General features: G+C 38.3%; 1 protein-coding gene across 10 annotated transcripts in view; it reads right to left on the reverse strand.

Moving 5' to 3' along the window:
• The window catches only part of GRIP1 (glutamate receptor interacting protein 1), a 307,729-nt gene that overhangs the window by 80,030 nt on the left and 206,227 nt on the right, over positions 1–21,472 (reverse strand). The gene's annotated exons all lie outside the window — the stretch shown is intronic.

Raw genomic sequence — 21,472 nt, forward strand, 5'->3', positions numbered from 1 at the left:
AATTTCCCTCACATGCTACAACACCTTCTTCTGCAGTTTCTTCATTTTTGGAAAATGGTAAGGTAATTCCACAGACAACAAAGGCAGGCCACATGCAGCAAAAGGCCTCAAACTTTCAAAAAGATATGTCCTTATTGCACATGGGTGGGCAAGGTAACCTACATAAGCAGTTTCAGCAGGACTGCAACTCTTTGGAAAGCCACATATCCATTGTTTGCAGTCTGAGAAGACCTAGTAAAACCACCAGCTGCCCAGGTATTCTGGAAAAATACATGAAATCCTAAATATCCTGGAAAATTCTGAAAGGATCATCCTTTCAGAATTTTCAGATCATTTCAGGAGCACCCGTCTCAGGATCCTCATTTTCAGTACTAATATGCAGCTTTTAGGAGAATTGATCCGATACAAGCATCAAATATTCACTGTAAACAAACAGTATGTCTGCACTGCATCAGCAAGTTGCTGTAGCAGCATGAGATTTAAAGATGAAAAGCCTCCCAAAAACCAAGCAAGGTCCTTGTATATATTCAAATGTTCACCAGTAAGTGTAGAAGTAGCACTATCCAAATAGCAACAAGGCTCTATAGAGATCCTTCCACCTGACTGAGAAGATGATGTAACACATTTTCACCTTATAATGAAGAACTGCTGCCCTGACCAAGAATTGCCAAACCACCACCATTACCTCTGTATTTGAGGAAATGGTGGCAGATTGAGGAAATAATTCAGAAGAGACTGCAGTCCTGGTGCACAGGCTTGTAATCCGTGGTAGTACTTCTACTAGGATTAGCTGCTGAATCTTTTTCTGATGTGGCATCAGCCTGTGCTCCTGCTCATTTCTAGATGTCTGACAGGATCTTCTATCTATTCCAGCTGATGATGACCTCACTTCAGTTATTCACATTTTGACCATTATACAGCATGCTTGGACAAGAATTCCTCTATGCTTATAAACTTCCACTACTACAAAATTCTGCAATGCATCCAGCAACCCAGGTTGTCAGAAGCAGACAGCAGCATAGCTAACTGGTGCATTCTCCAACTTGGCTGACACCAAACCACCATTTGGTACCATTTGGAAGCTGTTGAGCTCTCATAATGTTTACTCACATCTGGCCTTTTTGACAGTTCAGAAAGAACAGATGTGATTACCTGTTTCTGAACATGCAGACATGTTGCATAGCTGTAGAGATGCTATGGACCAAAATAATGCTGCTTTCAGTCTTATAAAAACCCGTAAGCATTCATAATGAATACAAGAGTTAGTCACGGTACTTCCTGCAACTGAAGATAATGTACATTGGCACCCGCGATGCAACGTCAGGTGCTGTGCCAGTGTGTGACACATGTTTATACAGGGTTTACCCAACCACAAGATCCGAGTCCAAAGGAAAATTCCCCTCCCTTCCCTCCTCCCAGACTGAATCCTTCCTTTTAATTCTCAGTAGTACAATCTGGCTTTCAGTAACCATCTAAGATTTTTTTAAACAAATACTTTGCCACAATGCATATACAGGACATAAACAATGCACTGCATTGCAAAGCAATGGTGAATCTTTTGCCATAGCATAATACTGTCATGTGTTTTGTTCTTTTACATAGGTTCTGAGTTTGCAATCCAATGCTGGGCAATACTCTGCTGTCCAAAGTACATGTGGAACAGATGATCCAAGCAGTATTTTAAGCAGGCTAACAATTATACAAGTCCCTTCAACTATTGGCATGGAAAGTGATAACCAGGCTTGTTCCTTTTCACCGTCTATTATGACAAATTTCTGTTTACCTCTGCCAACAGAACAATGACTTCTAGGCACTCTTCCCTGGTAGGCAGGAGGGAAAGATGCACCAGCACTGTAAGGGAGGGGGGGTGTGAGGTGCTCCTTGCACACTGACAAATAAGGTCATCCAGGCGTGCACAGTAGTTTCATTAGGTTTGCTGCTCTGAAGGATTTTGTAGCTTTTGTTGTACATAATCATATCAGGAAGAAATTAAACTACCTAAGCTGGTTTTGCTTATAAGAGACTGTTATCCCTGCAAGTGATCTGAACCAGGCCCATTTGATACCCTCATCATTCTGTTTTTCATCTTTGCTTTCTTAAATCACACATGATTACTGATCTTATAATGCTATATATGACATGCTTACTCATCTGCATTGCTTAGGCATTATTATTACAGACTAATCCCCACTGAAATATTATTGAAATGCTCAATATCAGAACAACCCTGGGAGTTCATTTCCAATCCAACACACAACCACATCTGTACATGCTATTCCCCAACTAATGCAAGGTCAGTCTCTGTTTCCTAGTCAAGGCAATGCTGTGTTACAATTTAAGGGTAAAAAATCAAATTACTTCATGTATCACCTCACTCATAATTCATTACTTATGCCAACCAGCAAGCTCCTAATTAGTTAGAAGTCTCTGGAGTCTGTTCTTTCCTACATGTACTCCCACACGGGTAATAATATTAGCATAGTCAGCATCTGAAGGGAAAGCACAGAAGTTATTTCCACACTTCTTATGAACTCACACTTGGACTTGCCTTCCCTCAGCCTGTGGAGGGGGCATCTTGGGACTGCCTTAGCACTTCCATTGTTTCCTGCTGTGGCAAGGACAATCCTGAGTACATGCCTGTCCATGCTGCACCAGCCACTCCACAGCTTTCTTGGCACGCACCTGCCTCTGGCATGGGGCTCAGGAATCCCACTGCATCATGGAAATGGCTCAGCGAGGGGAGCAAAAACAGGCACACAAGCAGACGTAAGAAGCAAAAGAATGGTTTCTGCTCCAAAGAGCTTCCTTTAGATCTCCAGTTCTGTAAGCAGGAGCATACACAGCAGCTGAATCCCACAGAAACATTACACTGGTGCTGTTTTCTCAGTTGCTGTTTCGGATGCTTCTCTCAGGCTTGCTGCTGCAATATCCTGACTGTGTGTGCCTGACTTGCAGCTGGGTCAGCTGGTGCATTAACACTGCAATCTGCCCTGGAGCCTGGAGGACTACAGGAATTCTCAATGTAGCACAAGAAAGCTTCAAAGATGAAGCTGATGCTCAAATTCTAGACTGGGTAAATCTTACTGTGAGAGAGTGAATACATGGAACAATTTGCAGGTAGGTAAAACTGAAGAAACACCATGACCAATTTTTCTTCAATAATAATAGAAACATAGTAAAGCTTCCAGTATTTTATACATGAGCAGTCTTCTTGTCCTTTTCTACTCTTTGGTGTATATAAATAATATCTTTCAGTAAATAAACAGCATGGAAAATAAATTCTCATGAGACTTATGAACCTGGAGTATATTCACTTCTTCAAAAATAAAACAATACTAAATGATAGTAGAGATTTTTCACAGAAAAATATTTGAAAGCTGAGAGAACTGTTACTCAAAATTATTATCATTTATTTTCTAAATTACTACAATTTTATATCTTAATGTACATATTAAAGAAAAGCTCAAAATATTTGCCTTCATTTCAGATATTGAGGCCCTTCTGTGAAAATTTCATTTTAAAACCCCAAAAAATGTCTGAAATCTATACAATCAGGTCAAGTGCTTGCTTCTGTTTTCCACCTAGTGAATAAGTTTGTTAAGTGCAGCTGGAACAGCTGCATAAATGGAACTGAACTTAAAAGTAAAAAAACCCAAACTTGCTGTTATTGACATTTTCCTACCAAAACCATATATAATTAAAAAGTAAGCAATTGGTAAGTTTGCTGAAAATATAGTGAATGCGGTCCTGGAATGGACTTTCCCTTGTATGTCAGCAGAAATTCTGCAAAGAAAAAACATTTTGCTTTACATCCCAGTAGGTATTTCCTAGCTTAATAAGAAATCACATAAAGATAAAGTCAATTCTTTGGGAACAGATAGCAGTTTGTTATAGTGAAGACATTACATTTACTCAGTGTTTCAAGTCCTGTGGGTATGTGTATTTCTCTTAGTGTGACAAGAAGGATGTCAAGAGATGATGAACAGTCCATTCCTTGTTGCCCTTTTCCTGACTGGCTGTCACTTACTTCTAAACCATCAAAATTTCTATCAAAAACAAACAAAACCACATCACTGAGGAGAGTCTGAGGACATGAAGTTGGTCACAACCTGCCCTGTGGCCTCCCCTCCATCCTGTGGAGGGACAACCCCCAAACCAGGCCCAGTTGAGAAGCAAGCCACCCACAGTGGAAAACAAAAGTGGTACAAGGTGCAGCAGAGCACATCTACAAGGCACAACACACTGCACTTACCAACAACACTGCAAATGTAAAACACTGCCAATGCAGGCTGCTGTGGGTCAGCAGCCAGGTTAATCTGTATAAATGTACAGGTGAAATATGTGCCATTTTCAGTGAAAGCAAAGGAGATGGGCAAGGCTAAGACACTTGCAAAAAACTGTCTAAAACAGATTCAGTTTACACTGACACCTGCTCTGGTTGTGTACAAGGCATTAGATGGTCTCCTTTTTATATATATATATATTTTTTTTTTTAGCTATAAGAGCATCTACAAGATGCCTTTGCCATTGCAAAATATTACCTAAAATCCAAATTCCTTCCACCAGTGCTTATAGACTAGAAAAAGTCTGCCTAGCCTAGGCATGACACAGAAAAGGAAATAAGGGTATTTTATGATCCATCACAAGCAGTGATATACAGGACATGATCACATAATTCACTGAAAACACCAGGCCTGCAGGACACAGCAGCACAGTCCACACCTGGGTTCACTGGTTGCCTGTCTAAAATGAGATTAGCTCTTGTGCTATTTGGTTTTGGGTACATTTTTCATATTTGCAGATTCATTGGCAGCCAACACTCTCTAAATCTTCGCTGAGGCATTCAACAAAGGAGGTCTTCAATTTAACCACAAATGTAAGCATTATATTTTAAATTCTATTTCTAACTTAAATATCAGAATTTAATGCAAGTATCCCAAGCCTGAAAATCAAATAGCCACTAGAAAGCCAGCTGCAGACAAAAAAAGGAGGTTCTTAATTCTTAATGAAAGAACCTCACCTGAATTTCCTAACACAAGAGTACTGAAAAAACATATATGACACCATTATCAATGCACACTGCAGTAACTTCACTAATTACATTTCAGGAGTGAACAATTACTGGAATAAACCATTATTACCTTCCCAGGGCTTAGCATTTGCATTCCACAGCCTACAGTGCAGCCCCCAGTGCTTCTCCAGCAGCAGCACAGCCATGCTACCAATGGCAAATGCTCAAAGCACAACATCCTGCTTGCATCTGAATATTGTCCTAGACAGGAGTAGTGAAGAACATTTGCTAGAAAATGAAAATAAGTGTGGCATGGTGTAAAATCAGTTTTCAAGCCAAAGAAGCTTCACACAGAAAAGACAAGGATGATCTCGGTGAAGCCAAATTACAAAGGATGGCTTCATATAAGGGTGCAAAAAAAAAAGCTGCCTTTAACTTAGGGGAAAAAGTGCTCCATGGCAGCAGCTGTGTAAGAAGCAGAGAGGTTTCTCCAGGCTAACTGTGGCAGATATGCAGACTAAAGCAAGAGATGGATGGCCACATGTCTAGATGCTTTTTCAAGCCAGACCAATGCTGGTAAGGGAACAACAGGCTTTTTGGCCCTCTGGATAGTCCTGCTTGCATGGTTTTTTTGTTTTGTTGGGGTTTTTTCCTTGTATTCACAACTGAATTGCACAATAGTGCATTCCAAGTACTATCAGCCTAAAATTATTCACGACATTAATTTGACAGATATTGTGCAAAGAGATCAACTTGAGTTATCTTTATACACATGATGGCATCTGATTCTTCTAAGAGCTGACTCTATTAGGAATTTTTGTCAGTGAACACTTCTGAATTCTTTTCTCTGTACTTTTTTTTTGCTATACATCAACGATTGGAAAAATCAGGCTAAACACAATCATTCCCTATTAATAATCCTGAAGCAGAGGAATTTAACTGGAGGAAAAACTATTTTAAAAAATTATAATACATTAAAACTTTTAGCTTCAGTAAATATGAATACTTTAATATATTGCAGTAAGAATATCCAGATTTAGTGAAATCACAACAACAAAATTTTTTATTGTATTATTACCTACAAAAAGAAAAATTATCCCTGATATGCCACCTTGTTGTAGGGTTGGAATAAAGATGCAGTGGAAACTACAACTTGCTCAATGATGCAGTGTAGTGAAAGTACATTTATTCCTTAATATAGCTGGGAAGTTCTAGTGTTTTCATCAATGGTTCTCTTTTAGAGAAAACCTACATGTATCTATACTATCCATTGATCACTTGAAAATCTGCAACCATCAACTTCCTCATCTTCAGATGAGGACCAGTTCCACCTTGAGGCACTTGCAATGTTTCAGAATGTTTAAGCATTTTTTTGCTTCCTCATTATCTATGATGGCAGTCAAATTCCTGAACATCTGTTGGGTCCAGAGCAGCTCACTAAACTGTCATGGTGGAGCTTTATTTAGCAAAGACATTGGAAGGTAAAAATGAGCACAGTGATGAAGGACTTGATGGTCTCAACCTTCACCTCTTCAGCAGACATTGCAAGGCTTTCCAGAGCTCAAGCTTCCATGCTTCCACACCGTATCATTGCTAGCTCGGGTGTGGAATGGGTAGTAGAAGGTACTTCCAAGCTGAAGTTTATACCCATCCTTATCTCAAACTTGTATCTCCCACACGAAACAAGTATCTCCTTTTGAAAGTTTTGATCACACCATAAGCAACAAAATCCTAAACTCAAGAATGGCTTGTGCATCAGCAGTGTGACCCTGATCTCCTCTGCTTGTCTCTGTTGACAGTAGTGATGAAGAAAGGACAGAACCCCATTACCTTAGTCTTTTCTACACATCTGTCTGAATGGGATGGAGGCTTCATTAACCCTCCTTCTCTAGCAGAAACCCTACTGTGCAGAACAGCACAGAACTTAGACACTAATTTAGATTTATAATCTAAATATGGGAATTCTTCCCATAATTCTGATTAATTCACCTCCAACTTCCTCTTAATTTCTTTTTAATGAGAAATTAACACCAAGAAAACTCTTGATAATTTGTGCTTCTTTACACTGATGTGTCACTACTCACAAAAACACAGCCTAACAGTTGCAGTTTCTCTGCTTTCTACAGTTACCAAAATGGATCAGGCTGGATTGATTACAGGACTGATTGCATTTGTGCATTTCAAAGCAGGAAAGAACCACTGAAAAAAATTCTCGCCCTCATCACCTGAGTGAGACAAGCAAAGAAACTTGATATGGTGGTATCTCCACCTATAGATTACCTTTTAGAAAGATATCCAGAGTGGCTTTGAAAGTGATGAAAACTCTGCTACATGTGTAGATAATGTCTATCTGATTTGGGAGTAGACAAACCTTTGAGACAGGGATCTCATTATAGTACCATTATTACATTCAGGATATCCCTTCGATGCAGAACTGTGGCCTCCAATCAAATCACCTCCTAATCTTTTTTTCCTTTTAGATTAAGAACTGTCTGAACTGCTTAGGTTTTTGCTATTTAAGACATGGTTTGCCACAATGTTTTAACATCCTGTTGCTACCAGGTAAATCTTAGCAATAGTGTCATTGAATCACATTTCTCCATTTGAGCTGTCATTTATTTTTCCTGACATACCTTGCATTGCCTTTTATGATCTACAGTTGCTATATAATGTAATATATTAGTTAACGCAAGTGGTTTTCCTTTTTATGGCACGGAGCTAGATCATTAGTGTTGTGGCAAACCAAATCAGTTAGGATAAGAAAAGGATATAGTAATGGTGTCACTCCTGTTTAGAAAAACTATCATTCATGTATTCAAATAGTGGGTAGTGAATTTTCCAATATTTGAAATATGGAGGAATGGGACTGCATAACTTTTTGAAGTACATAGATTAAGGAACAAATGTTTAAGTTTTTAGGGGTCATATACGTAAATGACTGCAGAACAAATACACCTGAATTATATGCCCACCCTCTCTTTCTACTTGGTAGTATTGAAGGAGACTCAGCATGACAAAAGGGCTTATCAAAGTCTCTCTGTAGAAGATCAGGCTATCCTTGAGAAAATGAGATATGGATGAGAAAAATGAGAAATATGGAAAATGCGAGTGAATGCTTCCCTTCCCACACATTTTACCTTTTGTCCTTTGTGCTCAGTGACCGCTGATCTCTTTACGGTTTGCTTACTCCTCACCTTTGTGGAAAACCCCAGCCCAGAAATGCTGATCTCTGGAAGATGGTAGTTCAAAATCAGGCTGGATGAATGCATTGCTACAAATGGTTTAAAAAGTGATCTGTCAATGACTCATTCTTTTTGCATACTTCAGTCTGATATAAAACCAAAGTTACAAGGATGGCTTAGGGGGCAATTTAATATGCAACCTAACAAACAGGATGCACTGATTTTTTACTAGATTTTTATAGGGGAAAAAAAAAAGTGCCTGTGTCAAAAAGATTATTAACTTGCTCAATATTCAAGATGAAGAAAAAAAATACAGTTAAAGCCAACGGAAAACGAGGGTTAAAGAACTGCAAAATAAGCTACTGGCTTATATTAAAATTTACCAAATCACAGAAATAGTGATGACTTTAGACGTTAATAAGCACGTAAGATCCTCAAGAATTTACTATTCCTGTAAAGTAAGTGTGCCAACATGGGGGAAAAAGGGGAAAACAAGAAAAGGAATAACTCAGGCATTTCTAGGCTGCTAACCTGTGCTCTGGAACTCTCTAATCAATCTCTGTGCTTATTCTCTGAAGTTTAATGTATGCATAATGAACTAATGGCAAAGAGGGATGAAGATAGATGCCTTCATTTGCATGAACTAGCTTATTAGATAGTCAAGCTTGCTGAACAAATCACTGCAGCGAAACAGTAAAATACCCAGCTGCAAGAATCCACCTATGTGTTTTCTTTTTTCATCTAAATTATCACTGTATTCCATTAAATTAGCACAGAAACTGAGATGGCATCATATTAGCACATAGTGACATTGCACACACTAGCCTGTGAGAGAATAGGAACATTTCACATCTTCAGGTCACTTCAAGGAGGTGTTTGCAGGTTTTTGTAAAAATCTGAATGTGACATCAACATAAGAGGCTTATATTATTCCAGATCAGCCTCATTATTATATATGTAGAAAGAAGACTTTCCTCTGTCCAAAATATGACGTAAGTTTCACAGGAAAGTTTTTTGGCTTTTCTTTCAACATTTACTCTTACTCTCCAGAAACTTTGGGTGAAAAGGAACAAAGATTCCATCTCACCTTCCTCTCCAAAAACATTAAGACCTCCTAACTGTATATTCTGGTTCACCTCTACTTCAAAAACACATCTTGTCTGTTGGGTGTATTGCAAGGTCCTTCTCTTCTTTCAGTGACCAACAGTTTAAAACAGACAGGAAAATGTTTATATGGATTGAAGAAATAGCTAAAATCTTCAAATAGACTGAAACAGATAAAGATTCATCTAAATAGTACTACCTGAAGGCTTCAATGACATCTTTCATTCCAAGCACAGTGCAATGTACAGAATCGCAATAAGGATGCAAATGAGGAAACTGCTAACACAGCTCAAAGCACGCTTGTTGAAAATACTTCCTTTAAAGTAAGATTGCCTGTGAAAAAGAGCTTACTCTTAATAAAGGCTATGCTCAAACAGAAGGAAACTGCAGCATGAGAACATTTCTTCAGGTTGCTGACTCCATGCAAACAATTCACAAGATGGGTTTGTCTCTGTTTTTTTTCTCCTCTGCTTTTAAAGGATATACTGTTAGCATTTTTAAAGAAAATAATTAAATTCTACATTATTTTAAATGTACAAGAATCACTTCAGGAACCTAGCAGGCCTTCTCAATACAGAGGCTTCAGCATAGAGATGTTCCACTACCATTGTGAGTAAAATTTGCTAATCAGACCTAGAGAAAAAGTTATGGAATTTTTACATTTCATATGGTTCCAGGTTGGTATAAAACTTTGCTAAGTTACACAAACAAGTGCATTCTGAAATATTTTACTTCTTTACATAAATCAATATATGATGTTTTTGAAATAAACAAACTTCTGCTCCCTGTGGTCTTACAAAATGTCTGTAAGAGAGCCTTTGCTCCAGTTTTTCTTTCCCTTCTTGATTTAACAGTGGTTGCAATAGGTTGGTACACTCACAATATTTTCCTTACTGAAGACCCAGAGCTTATGATGGAAATAGAGATAATGAGCTTAATGTTAGCTGCTACAATCTCATAAGACTGTTTGGCATGGATTTGAGTTTATAATGCTTAATTTTAAGTATATATGCATTAGAAAAATACAAGATGATGCCTTGACATCTTCTCATTCCTATGTTTTGACTACTGGTCAATGATAATTTTATAGGGTAGTAGATATATTACAATTTGCAGTGGATCAACAAATAAAATGTTCTAGTCTCTACTCCAATTTTATACACAGAGAAAACTGGGACTATAAAATGTATTTTCAACTAGTCAAAAATACTTCAATTTCCCCCATACTCTTAACATAGGCCATGGAAAGCGCATCTTACCACACATTATAATCATATCCAGCTATCATCCTCACTGGCTAGCACTTAAACTAGACTGACTTAAACAGGTTTCCTGTTATTTTCTGTGGTGTTTGATTAAGTAAGTCAAGCTTCGAGATTGGACATTCCCACCCAGTATATGCTCTCTATTGCACCACTACCTTTGGTTAGTGGCTAAGGAAAAAGCCCTTGGCTTTTAATGGCTTCCTCAGTTACATACCATCCTTATCATAAAATTGCAAAAGTTCCTTACTAGGTATCTGTAGCTAAAAATTTGCAATGACTTTCAAATATATTTGCTAAACTTTCAATTTCAGAAATAAATCTGAAATCTTTCTGAAAGAGAACACTTTTAGTCCGATGTAAATATGTTAAATACAAGTTATTTAGAAATTATTACCTGTACTGTAACATTTTTATTCTTGATCGATTTGGTCCATTTTGTTGCAGTCTTGGCATAATGGCATGATTTCCCTGTATGACCTCTATCAATTTTTACTTCTCACTTTCCTCTACAGAAGCAACATTTTGGGGTTCAAGAGTTACATTGTGTTATCAGGCATGATCACTCATCATTTGGCAGTGATATCTAAAATTCAGCTCTAACACGTCTCATTTGTCTATGACATTGTGTCTTTAGTATCTCAAAGGTCAGTGCTCATTTTCTATATCATTTATCCAACAAGTATTCAGGGTCACAGTGTCATCTAATATAGGAGGAAGGTCTTGGCAGAATCTTGTCTCACATTTAACTATGAAGCTGGGCTCATTTTGCTCCACCAATAAAATCAATTAGCATTGAAGACTGACGTTTGTTCCTGCTTGGATTGATATTCACAGTGTCCTTCTACCAATGTTTTCTGTGAATAAGAGCAATGAAATCTCCTGACTTCAGCCTTGTTGCTCCCTGTTGCAATTTTCCCCTATTAAAATACTCCTTGTTTTGCTTTCTGGTTCTCTTTTCAGCTTGGTAATAAGGGAGACTTTACTGAAGAGCCTTCTTTATGTGTTTATTCACATAACATCAGTGGATTCCCCAAGCTACACAGACATAAAGTGTCACAGATAACTGCAATTTGGACAAGGATAATAAATAAAAAAGACTGTCTGCATCCTCCTAGCCTGCATATCACCTACAAAATTTTATAAGTACCTTGTTCTACCAATGTAAAAGATGTGGATGGATGTGTGCACCTATATATAAAAAACCCCAACAGGTGCCCAGTAAATTAATTACAAAATTAAAGTTGCCAAAAAGTTATTTGGGAACCCTCCCAGGTGATCAAACCTCTCACTGGCCAGAATAATTAATAGAAACCATGACTGTATAAAGAAGACAGCTTAACAGAGCAGTACTTAGTACACCTTTCTGTTAGTGGAGTAGTGACTTTCACTCAGATGCTCTTTTTCCTTCTTTTGACACAATTCCCCAAGATTATTAGTAACAAAAGAGAGGACAGGAAAGTCATGAAAGAGTTTTCACAATAGTTAAAGGAAAATTCCAGGGAGGAGGACTCCTGAAACACAACTTGATTAGTTTAACAAAGGGAAGATTAAATAGTGATTTCAGAGTGAAGTGCCTATAAAGGATGAGGTGAATTTTGATGAAAAACAACTCTTTCTTACAAATGAGATGAAGCTGAACCTGCACATACTCAAACTAAAAATAAATGCAGTGAGTCTAACCACAAAGGGTTGTGATGCATTTTGCATCACTGGCAACCATAAATAGATTGAATGTCCTTCTAAAATATAATTCAAATACAAGTTGAGATTCAAATAAATTTCAGGAAGCTGTATGTTTAGTTAAGATAGACACAAATACCTCTTTTGGCTCCAGAAATTCACAATAAATACATCGAAACTTGAACAGACAAGACCTTTGTTCTTACTACTGCGCTTTTAAATAGCAAGGAACAAAAAGCTAGTTTGCATTGATGTTATAATAAACTTCTGGTCTTCCAGATCCTGCGTAAACCAAACCACTTCTTTTATTCTACACTATGAGGCGTGCCATTACATCTCTGTCTGCCCCACGTACCACGGATGTGATGTGGAAGACACACGAGCACCAGAATCTCTTTTCCTCTTTTAATTGTAAGAAATGAATAGAAAGCATGAAAATGCTATAAGGCAAACAAGCAAAGAAACCTTTTCTCCATCCTCCATAAAAATACTTTGAGCCATTTCATATTGGCAAAATGGACACAGAATTTTATAGCAACAAAAAATAATTTAAGATTTTTGCGTATAAATCAGGCTGCAGAGTGAGAATGAGCAGCTTTGATGCACTGATACAGTTGAAAAGAAGAGGCAAATTACTATCCAGATCTGGGGTAGCATATTTTGGTGTTATCTTTGTAGATGGTATATTATTTCCTTACTATTTTCATGCCCTGAAATGATAATCACTGAAGAAATTGAAAGAGATATTAAAAAACCTCTGAACAGATGGAAATCATGCATTAAGTCCTTTAAAGAGGTATTAGAAATTATATTAGGAACATTAAAAACATCAAGTTAATTATCTATAAGATAAAAAAATTATTAAGTGCAAAAAGACTCAAGCAGGCAAATTATTAAAAAATTTTCCCAAACTTCTCAGATGAGCAAACTTCTCAGACCTTAAAGGAACAAGCCTGGATTTTGTTTGCCAGTCATATGCTTCTGTCTACAGATTTGTGCAACACAAGACTGTTGAAATAAAGCAATGCTCTCGTGAGTCAGATCAAAAACACTCCATCTAATCCTGCTCCATCTTGGAAAGAAGGAGGTTTAGGGACAGCATGAGAGCCAGCCTGCTTTGCCCAGTGTGGTCCTGCCACAGTTCCTTGACATCCAGTAGTGCCACATTAGCGAGTACAATGCTCCTCAGTCTTTTCAATATTTACATATGAAACTCTTGGCGATTAGATTACTCAGTCTCTTCTGAATGCACTGACACAGTTTGAATACACAGATTTACTGCTTACTCTTCCTCTCTAGAGATACTGGATCCATGAGTATCTCAACATAATGATGCAGAAATTATTTTTGCTGTTGAATACACATTTTTCCTCCAATACTGGACTGAAAGCAGTATAGAGAAGAATGTTTGCATAGATTTCCACTCAGAGAAAAATATATTGCCTGAAAACAATTTTAATACCTCTCCTTACTTCTGAACAGACTGGCAAACCTGAGCTTTCCTTGTGAATTTTCTCCTCATGTACTATCAATTTTTCTGAAGATACCCCCTTTTCTTGCCGCAAGAAATCCTAGCTGTGCTATCCCATGAAAATGCAGTCATTCTTCAAGAGATTAATACTAAATTTTAGCTTCTCTGTTACCCAGAAGAACCTCTAGTAGCTGCACTAGGTTGTGTATTCCACAAGGGACAGTCAGTCTGGTTTCACAAAGTTTTAGACAGCAGTGATTGTTTGGATTGGCAAGTTTTATGTTCAGCCAGGAAGCGATCACCATCAGTTGCACAATCCCAGGGTTACAAATCTCCTTCTGCTTTGCACCTCCTTCCATGACCTTTCAAGAGTATATGGTTTTTCTCCCCCTTTCCAGGCTCACCCAGCTAGTCCAGTGTCTCTTTCAGAGACTGTCTCCATGCTCCTATTTCAAATCTAGTCTTGACCATCTTTCTTCTTTTCCTTGTTCCCCTCTCCTCACATGTCCACTATACCCTGCCTCCTCTTCAAACTGAAACCTTTAACAGAGAATAAATTTTTCAACAGACATCATCAACACTTTGATAAAAATGAGCAAAACCAACCACCACAAGGGTAATTTCCCTTTGTGGAGCTTAGAGAGCATGCCAGAATTGTGCAGGAAAACAACTGTCCTGGAAGATGGGACCCCCAACCTCAGGAGATGCACTGATGCTTCCCAGCCTATTTTCAGGTTCCAAGCTCCATTGAAAAATCCTGTGGTATCCCAGTGACTGGAAGGAAGGCACTAGGGACTCATGCTTCAAACTAGCACAGAGGAGTACATGCACATGTACACACTGCAAGCACATTTGCTGAGTACACAACAATTCACTCAGAACTGCCCATCCTGCCCCTAAATGTGTATGCAACAGCTAACCTGCTGAGGCAGTTTTCTTAATGATGTTATAGATGCTGTATAGTATATCATCCTATACTACATATAGCTAAACTGATTTTTCTGGAAAAAAATGCAGCGGCAATAAATTAATACATTTTACTCTTAAAGGCTAAAGGTTAGCAAAACTATATGCAATTAAATTCAAATACACATGAATGAAGGTGTTTGATACCATCAGCATCAAGACCTGCTCCTGGCTGTGTGAATATCAAAAATCATTTCAAGTCAGGTAAATTTTCAGACCGTGAGTCAGTTGGATATTTGAAAAAGTGCACATTCCTTGTGTAGTGTATTGCCCTTAATACATTTTCTCCTTCATGGTAAAAGGAGTCAAATGAGAGTGCTCTCTATTCTAATCCTTTTTCAGTAGTGAAAAACACCAGCATGTAGCAGACCTGTTAAGAATATGTATAAATAAATCATCAGCAATCTCAATTACGTAAGAACTCAGTGACCTTTGTTAATTTTCTACAACAGACAGATTTCCTTCCTGTTTATCTGTGTATGAAACATGAAGTCTTATTTTGATGAAAAGGAGGAAGGACAAGAAAGAAATCTTCAGTAATAAACATGTGAAAGCAAATTCCAAAATTTTCAATGTCAGTGGGAAGGAAAAGACATATAGCTCTGCAGCTGCTTCACAGACCATTTGGTAAACCTCCAGCAGGTTAAACAAACACACAGGGAAGCCTATAAATGATACAGCAACTGGAGCCTCTCATCAAACATGAAAATCAGCAAATGACTTTGCAGATATAATAAACACCTCAAGTGCAGAAAAGCTTACTAGGCTGTGATCTGCATTTCACAGGTCAGAACTCTTGCTTCTGCTCAGAAATCACCCACGATCGTTACCATAATAACTGTGACTGCAGAGGTTACAGCTAATGGATTTCTAAATGCTTAAAATCTCTTCAGTGGCATTTTGTGCTGATTTTTAAAAGTACATAGTAAAAGTAAGTGACTATGAGAAAAATGCAAATTGAGGGAAAAAAGTGCTTTTGTAGACACATACTTGAATTTCCTAACCCAGCTTTTACTGACATATGTTTTTTGTTCAAGTCTTCTGTGATGAATTCTTTTTTCTCACCGAAAAAGGCTGGGGATGATTTTCACAGGTTTTCTCAGGCAAATCATGCTCTTACTCTGCAAAACCAGCTGGCCAATGACAACTATTTCACATTTTGATGGGGGATGAAGGATTAGGTAACACAGTGCTGCATCTGTGACAGCAGAGTGCTTCTGAAATCTGAGGGAAGCTGAAGTTAAAGTCAAGGCAGGTTTCTTTTGACAAGGATGAAGAAAATGACTGAGGACTGCACAAGTCAGCCAACATTGCTTGAGAGGGTGGCTGCACTACAGCAAATGATGCAAGGGGGCCTGCTGATGTTAGGAGCACTCTGTCAAAAAATAACAGGATCATTTAAATCATCTGCAGTTTTACTCAGCAGAGGAGCCTGAAGGAATTGGACCAAGTTAACTGTGGCATGAGAACAGCTGCTTTTGAACGCTCACTGTCTTGCCAATGCCATATTAACCACCAAGGAAAACAAAACTGGCTCTGGAGCTCTGTTTGCATACAGGTAAACACGTATCCAGAGGGATGCATCATCTGTCACATCTGTCTCTCACTGGGAACCTGGTGCAGATGGTAAGAGCTGAGCTACAGGAATAACCTGGGAGCCATCTCCCTCCTGAGCACTGTCACTTAATGGAGCTTAGATGCCAGGATCACTTCAGAAGTCTAATTTTTTTTTCAATCAATGTGGATTTTTTTTAGAAACCCTTTTATCTCTCCCATCTTAGTTTCCAGATTTCTCACCTTTTTCTGAGATTATCTTGCAACAGAAAATTAATGCACTCCATCTATGCAGTATAGAACTTTTCCTTATTTAAGTCGAGGCACAGCACACATGATCTTAAATTCAGTTAATACAATTCTATATTGGCAACTCAATGACATCATAACTGGATCACATGTTCTGGCTTTAATTTAGACTGGATTCTGGAATTTTTGTTCACATATATATACACACATATACAGATATATATATAAATTCATTACTTTCTTATTTTTTTCACAACCTCTGCTTGCTTTCTGATAGTAATTTTCTGATAGTATTTTTATTTAAACAGACATTCCCAGATGTTACAAAAGCCCAAGAATCATAGTGAAGAAAGAAGAAGAGTCTTTAAAATTCTTCGGCTTCCACCTGACCTACATTTGAGTTCATTGGTTGTGGGTAGTAGACAAACCCCTCAGGAAAGCCAGATTTGATGCAGCTTGAGACAGAATTGTGAGCATTTGCTGCACAGCAGGCTGTGGGCCAGGGAGGGGAAAAAAAGGCATACCTCTGTATTTTGTAAACAGCTCCTCTATGTGTTCAGAGCCAAGGACAGGATGAAAACTGCCTTACTGCTTTCTAATGACATTTACATTGTGTATTTAAATATTTCAGAGCCAGAAAATTCCCAGGATGTTAACTATTGGTTTTATTACAATAATTTAGTATTTCATAGCTTCTCTTAGGAATATTTTGTGTCCTAAGCAATTACTGAGGACACTACATCATACAGCAATTACTTTTTTAGTATCAGCTCTGTAAATATTATCTTTTCAAGGCATTTTAAGCTTCTTTGATTTGCATGTGCTCCCTTCTAGCTAAGCAGTTCAAAATTCAGCCTACCCTAAAATTATGTTTGTTTAACATTTTATTTTTGCATTAAAATCCTGTTACCAAGCTCCCCCCAAACAAGGCTGCAAACCATCTACTAACTGCAATTCCAGATCTTGAGCCACTGCAGAGAATGTGCTCAGGGCTTTACATTCACTCTATTTTCCCTCCAGTTTGATGGCTACCCTTGTTTTTGAGATCAAACACTGTACTGAAATACAAAACCTGTATTACAGCACGCTTCAAAGAGTCAGGTAGTGTGGAAAGAAAGTGCAGTATTTACACATGTACAAAGGAACTGAAAAATCTAGTTGCTTTAATTTCAGACTTTAAAGTCTTCACAATTTTCCTTCAGAGCACAGTGACCTATTTTAATAACTGACCTGTTATTACCTCCCTGCAGCCAGGTACAAAAATTACAAATGACAAATAATAATACAAAAACTGGTTAGAGAGAAAAAGAGGCTCCTGTTGGTGGAGAAAACCTCAAAAGAATGATCTGTGACATCTAGGTTTGGTCATTTCCTGCTTGTCTCTGCAAGGCTTAGCACGCACTCACACCATAAATGCAGAAAATTGGCCTGCTGTCACTGTGGAGTAGGAGGTGGCTGGAATGAGACCTGGGAAGGCTCCTGTGGGTCCCAGAGGCAGGCAGAGCTGGAGCACAAGGGTTGCCTGGGAGGTGAAACAACAATGGCTTGGACAACATGGTGAGGACAAGACTGCAAGGGCCTTCTGCTGGGTGTGTGGAGCAGGACAGAAGGCAGGCAGCTGCGCTATTCTTCTGTCCCAGACAAGTGGAAAACTCCTCTCTTTGAGGAAATTTTTTCTCTACTCTTTGTTATTTGGTGCCTGTTCCTTGAACAAGAATTTACTTAGGAAAGAGACAGCTCACAACTGCAATCGTCCCAAGCCAAACAAAATCTCTGAGTTCACAGATGATTCAAACAGCTCTCCCAGTGTTTAGTTCACACTATAGTTCTTCTGAGCCCTTGACTACTTCAGGCAACAAGACTTTACAGTCAGAAGTCTGAGAAAGTGCACATGTCTAGGTTAGTAGACAGAAGAAGGAATAAGTATGGATTTTTTTTTAATTTAACACCAACTAGATTGAGCAGAAATTCACTTTTCCCAAAAATTAAACACTGAGAAGCTGACACATTTCACCTCAAAATAATGTGGTATTTTTAACTATTTTTTTAGTAATGGTAAGTTTTAAGAATCAATAAAAAATATGGACTAAAAGCAAAATTAAACTTTTGTTGCAGATTCTACGAAATATTTTAATCAGTCTTAAATGTATGGTGTCTTATTCTCACTTCACAAAACAATAATTTTTATCCTTGTGTCAGGTTGCTTCGTTCCCCTCCATGCCCCCAGTTTTCAGTAAGTGAACTGAAAACAAAGAAATAGATGTGTAAAGTGAACCGTTTGCACATCATTACTGTTGACTGATTTACCCACGTTGTTAAAACAGATAAGAGGACATTGAATTTTAGTTTGGAAATCATGGGAACAGTTATTCAGCCTGTCCATATTCAGGACAGCACAGGAACATGCTTATCTTGGAGTAAATGTTAAGGTCTCCTTGACTTCAAAGTGCCTCTTTAAATGTGCCATCAGCTCTTGACGTTGTATCAGTGCCACAGGAATAGCTGATGTCCTTTTTAAAGTTCCTGCAGGAATAAGCAGTCCCAGGAATGGCACCTTTGGCTCACCTGCTCCTGACCCAACACTTGCCCTTGGCCGGGCACTGCCTGGGCACACCCTCGGCAAACCAGGAAACCTCAGCCCAGAACTCAAGGGAACTCTGTCCATCTAAACCTAGGGACTCAGGAGGCTGGCTATCAAATACCTTCATTTGAAATTACTGTTGTTTTTAACTGCATCTGTGATTGTGAGGGAAGGGTCTAACCCATGGCTTCTGAAACACAGTGTTTCATTGATGTGCCTTAACACTGCTGCTGACAGTTTCTTCAGGGGGGCACAATACACTCACTCCCTTGGCTTCTGTAAGGACACAGTAGCAATAAGGGTTCATTATGTTCTGCTTGACAGTCTAAATTTAAATATTTAGAGGGGAAAATCTGTTTGTTTCTGACTGCAAGCTGCTTCTCATGCTAGGATTACCTCAGCCTTACTTTTAAGTTAAGAAATTCTGACTGTGAGGCTAAGTAACGTTTCAAATAATCATGTATATATAACTGTAACTAAACACCTACACATATGTAAAATAAAGTCCATGTTTCAAACTGCATTATATTAATGCATATAATTTGAATTAACTATTATTTCAGCTATTCTGTAAATCCCTTTGAAAGGATCTGTTGCTTGTTGATTTTGCACCATGTGAAGACATGGTAAATATGACATGTAGTCTCATCACATGAATTATGCATTCTGCATCTCAAATAAGCAGGTTCTGCTCCAGGGAGATGCTTAATCCATTCCTTCCTTCTGGGGATGAAAGAAATTAAACTCAGTGCACTGATCTCACAGTATGTGCTCATTTGACTTTAATTATAAAATTATTATTTCAACATTTTTCCCTGTAAAATAAACCAAGCCTGAGCTCCATGTAACCTCTACAGAATTACATTACTTCTCTGTGCACTCAGTCAGTGCTCATCAATACTGCTCTTTCAATACAGTTTCACATGGAAGGATAAAACCCACCTCTAGAGCTTTGCAGCTGGTACAGTAGCGTCAGGCCTCGCAGCAACAAAAGCTTGCTTTTTTGATAGTTGCCAAAAGGATGGAGCAGTGAAATCCTTTAAAGTGAATTCAAATGTCATGAGAAGGAACTTTCACCAGACACAGGGAGATGCCATGATCTCATTACCAAGCTGGAAGATTTACATCTCACATCCTGTGTATCTTCACTAGTATTTTTTTTCACAGACTGTTCAAACCTGTGCAAAACTCTGCATGCAATCAATTACCTTGCTAAAACCCCCAAGTTTTCCCTTGGCTAATTCAATAGGCAGAGCATTCCTTGGGAACAGAACATCTGCTGTCCATGTCTTAGGAATGACAGAGCATCAAGTGGAATAGACAGCTGTACTGTCAAAGGTACTCCCTTGCTTCAAGCTTGAAAACCTAGCAGTTCAGAAATGTGATGTGTTATCAGGCATACCATCTGGGGGAATAGAAATGAATGCTTTCCATACAGAAAAAGATCTCCATGTGAGGATTACTGACAGTAACTCCAGCTGACATGTTCCCATCCAGGTCCAGCAGAATTTACTGGGTTCACTGCACCACACCTTCCAATTCAAAAGCTATTTGGAGCTGACCCACATAACATCAGAAAGGCGATCCTGCTCCCGAGCAAGAGCAGCTGTTCTGCTTCTGGTCTTGTATTAATTAATGCTACTAGTTAACAGTGAACTTCCTATTGCCAAATGAAGCTGGCTAGCTGGGGTGCTTCTGCACCTCTGCCAAGACTAATCCATAATGTGAATAAAAGGCTCACACACAAGTGAGAATAGAAGCTATTTACAAGGTGCTATCTCACACACAAAACATGGTGTCAAGTGATATAAATGTTTATAGGTTATTTTCAGAAACTTCAGTCAACTCCTAAATGTTCAAGTTAATTCTCAAAGTAATGCTTAGTTTTGCGACACCTTTTGTGTATGTAAACCCACAACATTCATTGTGTTACAAGAGAATTTGCTAAGCCATGAAGAATTTTAATTACAATTTTTAAAAATATCCAACCAGCTCAATCTAGTTCATCTTTTGGGGCTCCTAAGGTCTAGAGATGGAATAAGTAATTCAGATAATGTCATCAGTATATTAAAAGCTGAAGAATATACACAAGCGTAGATCAGCTGTTTTCAGGACACCTGAAATACAGCAAAGCACTTCTCACTGAACACTTGTATTATCTCTCTGAATAAACTGTGACTTATGCAGAGCACAAAGTAAAAATTTATCTGCAATGCTCTCAAAAACTCCAGAATGTGCATCAAAACTGTAAAAAAATCAAAATAAATGGTCATTAGTCATGATGACTATTACTCAACACCTGAAATTCCTAATCTTATCAGATGCTCTGAAGAAAAATCGCACCAGTACATTTTCATCAAACTTTCTTTTTAAAGAACACAAGTGAAAATCATCAGGAGTTCTCAAAAT

The sequence above is a fragment of the Melozone crissalis genome, unplaced genomic scaffold (genome assembly GCF_028551555.1).
Source record: "Melozone crissalis strain CALT ecotype California unplaced genomic scaffold, PUWL_Pcris_2 ptg000004l_1, whole genome shotgun sequence".
In the NCBI taxonomy this organism is placed as follows: Eukaryota; Metazoa; Chordata; class Aves; order Passeriformes; family Passerellidae; genus Melozone; species Melozone crissalis.